The sequence below is a fragment of the Palaemon carinicauda genome, chromosome 31, assembly GCF_036898095.1.
Source record: "Palaemon carinicauda isolate YSFRI2023 chromosome 31, ASM3689809v2, whole genome shotgun sequence".
Classification (NCBI taxonomy): domain Eukaryota; kingdom Metazoa; phylum Arthropoda; class Malacostraca; order Decapoda; family Palaemonidae; genus Palaemon; species Palaemon carinicauda.
Window position 1 is genome coordinate 70,019,592 of NC_090755.1, and position 4,283 is coordinate 70,023,874.

Here is a 4,283-nt window from a genome sequence, read left to right on the forward strand (position 1 = left end):
TTTATGATAACTAAAACAAAGATATTTCTTTTTTACAACGGAAAATATGATAGAAAAAACGTTATTTATTAGGTAAATATATCCTCTAGTATGACGCCACTCGTTTCCATACGATGATGCCGATAACAATTGAGACAAGAGCTTTTCAAAATCGAAGAGTGGGACTTTTTTTAGAATTTGAATAGTCCTCGTTTTCATAGCTCTCTGATGACCCTCTATTCTTATCTATAAAACTCTCAAGAACTCATCTTTTGCATCATATTATAAGATTCTATGACTCTCTGTCTGGTCTGTTATTCATAAGGCCATTATAGGCTAATTGGCAATCTAGACTGGAGATTGTCTACCACTAAACAATCATCTACAAAAGGTTTTCCATGTATTTGTCCCTCGAATAGATTCTAAAGGAGAGGCAATTATCCTATAAAAAGAGCTTTGTAATATTAGTAGTTTTTATTGCTCTACCTTTGAGTGGACTTTATAATAATGTTATAGCTTGTGAATACAATAATGTTCAGTTGGATAAGTTAAAGTTAAATACCAAGTTTTTTTTTTTTTTTGGGGGGGGGGAACAAAGGTAGATTTACTTAGTTGTATACAAATGGAATTAAATCTTAAAAGAGTATTATATATATATGTATATATATATATATATGTATATATATATATGTATATATATATATATATATATATATATATATATATATATATATATATATATATATATATATATATATATCAGAAGGCTATTGATCACACAAAGGGCAATGAATAACGTTTTAAATTATAAATAAAAAGCTGTTTTTTATCAAGTGAAGTACAGTATTTGTAATTTCTTATATTTGAAATTAAAGTAAGTAAGCTTTTTGTGTAAGTTTTTACCAGCATTCTCATAGGGCTCATCTAGACAAGAATATTTTAGGATGCTTTTAGTAAATACTTTAGAAATAAAAAAAGAAATCACTAATATATAAAGATAATTTGTGATCATCAGTTCTTATTCATAGCCTATGCTAAAATATGGCTTCGACTTGAAAGTTGATGCCTCCATCTTAAATAGTTTTGTTTTGGTATCATGTAATTTATTTATTTGTATAAAGTAGTATGTACGCGACTCGTCAAAATAACGGATGACTATGCAACCTCCTCTCACCAGGGTAGGACTACTCCTTCTCCCCCCTACTCGAGGGATGGGGAGAGTTGAGTGGCTACTTTCCTCTTGGTAAGAGTATAAGAGACTCTTTAGCTCTGGTAAGGAGCTCTTCTAGGAGAAGGACTCTCCAAAATCAAACCATTGTTCTCTAGTCTTGGATAGTGCCATAGCCTCTGTACCATGGACTTCCATTGTCTTAGATAAGAGTATTCTGGCTTGAGGGTACATTTGGGCACGCTGTTCTATCTTATTTCTCTTCCTCTTGTTTGTTTTGAAGTTTTTATGGTTATATATAAAATAAGTAATCTAATATTGTTACTGTTCTTAGAATATTTTATTTTGATTATTTAATACTTCTCTTGTAGCCTATCTATTTCCTTATTTCCTTTCGTCACTGGGCTATTTTTCCCCGTTGGAGCCCTTAGGTTTATAGCTTCTAGCTTTTCCAATTAATGTTGTAGCTTGGGTTTTAATGTATATATATATATATATATATATATATATATATATATATATATATATAGCCAGACACTTGCTCTTTATTATATAGGGGAGATTGAATTACTAGTGGTTACATCTTTTGAATAATACATCTTTCTCGATGACTGGTGTTTGTGTGATGCAAAGAATTTATTTCAATAACTACTGCATCATTTTATTTATCAATCTCAAGTATCATATTTAGAGCTGTACCAGTTGCCAATATTTATTTCCATACATTACCTTAAAAAGTAGATATATTGCTAGCTAAATACAGTTTCAGTCAACTTAAAGATTTTTATGGATGTGTCATTTTAATTGTAACTGTAATGATATTATTAATCGTTAATTTATTCTCATCATTTATTCATTTCCTTATTTCCTTTCCTCACTGGGCTATATTTCCCTGTTGGAGCCCTTGGGCTTGTAGCATCTTGCTTTTCCAACTAGGGTTGTAGGTTGGCTAGTAATAATAATAATAATAATAATAATAATAATTATAATAATAATAGGTAATATCGTAAGAAATTTATATAACTCACCTTTTCCCATGTGTTCCCATTACAACTACATCTTTTAGAATTACCCTAATGGTTTAAACGCCAGATAGCGTATAATCAATCAATCAGTCAATACCATCTCGATACCATCTGCCTCACCAAGAAGGACGGGATCAGATAATAGCTGCAGGGTTGTTGACCCTGTCTGCTGGGCGCTCATTGTTGTAACATTAACCATCTCCCATCCAATATTAAGGGAAGAATGTCAACATTTGGCGTGCGTGCTTCTGCCAGAGCAAACAGAAATGGCCCACTTGAGTTGTGGCCCTGAAGGGAGGGGGAACTCTTGTTAGTCTGCTTTCTAGGGGATTTTTATATGAGCCATTTTCTGAACAAAGTTTGTGTTAGCCACATCCTTGCATTTCGGCTTGCTTTGATGCATAAATGTTTTAATGTATATGTGTGCTAATTCTAACGAAAATTTAGCATGCAAAGATACGAACGCCTTTTATGACACAGGCTAAGAATGTTTGACAATGCTAAGTAAAAAAAAAAAATAAACATTATTATTATTATTATTATTATTATTATTATTATTATTAAATGTCATAAAAACTATCACAATAATATAAATAGATACATATCAGTGTATAAACTTTATGAAGAATATTAATGTTATTCAGATATTTCCACTTTATAGATTATATATCAAATCCATCTAGATTTGGAACGCAATAGAATTACCAGTACTTTTGTATTCGATTTTGCTTTCCTTTATTATTTCAGAGAACGATCGTCATTCCAATGTTTTTTTTTTTCTTTTTCAATCTCCATTGAGTTGGGATTGTTCTAAATGGATTATCCCATGGGTAAAGTATGGGCTCCACAAGATTCTAGATGAAAGTAAATACTCGCCATCCTTGTGAGCTAGGGATGGAAGATTGTGGGAGCTTATAGGTCTAGCTGCTGAGTCATCAGCACTCGACAGGCATTGCCTGAACTTCTCTAGTCCTAGCTTGGTAGAGAGTGGCTTAGGCGCTGATCACACAAACACACACACACACACTTTCTAGGGCATTGTCCTGCCAATTTGCGTCTGCCATTCATGAGCGAGTCAGAGTGACCTTTAAGCCTTTAAACTAGAAGTAAACAGGATTAATTTCATCTCATTGGTGAATGAATATTGATGGGGATTTTCTCAGCTCAGTGTGTAAGTCTAGTGTGAATTTTTTTTCTAAGCCTAGCTTGGGTAGAAGCATTCGTCATAAATTAATTTTCCTTTTGGTGTTTTCAAAAGTATAAAAGTCATTTGTGCTAGTGATAAGACTCATTCGTATATATATATATATATATATATATATATATATATATATATATATATATATATATATATATAAAGAGAGAGAGAGAGAGAGAAGAGAGAGAGAGAGAGAGAGAGAGAGAGAGAGAGAGAGAGAGAGAGATTCTGTATGTACTTACCTTTTCATATCACCCGTTTGGACAGGCAGCTGTAACCGAAAAATTTCAATAGACATGGTGAAACAATTCCTTGATATTTCTCATGGATTCTAGTTATATAAAAAGATAGAATACATCGTTAGAATTCTTCATGTATTATATCAAATGAAATCTGGGATCGGAAGTTAGGCTATATCATGTCTAGAGCGAGTTTTCTTTCAAATTTAGTTTTTTTATTAGATAGATGGACGGAAGTCTCTCTCTCTCTCTCTCTCTCTCTCTCTCATTTGTCCAGTTTTCCAAGTCTCAATCAGAAGGAGAAAAACGGCATGAAATTTGAGATTTCATTCGAAAAAGCTAACCGAGAGCGGGAAAGCTGCGCTTCTTGCAGCCACCAACGCCATAAAAAAAAAAATCATCTGCCGTAATTACTCCACTGCAGGACAAAGGCCTAAGACCTGTCCATCCACCTTCGTCTGTTTATGGTCTTTCCATGTCAGCCTATCCCGAAAGTTTTCTTAGCTCTTCAATCCATCGTCTTCTCTTCCTTTCCCTGCCTGTTTATCAATCTCTAGGGACCCATTCTGTTAGTCTTAATGTCCACCTATTCTAAATTAGAATATCCTTGAGTTTGCTCTCGTGTCGAGAAAAAATATAGACCTTCTTATATAGATGTTACCCACAAAATCTAT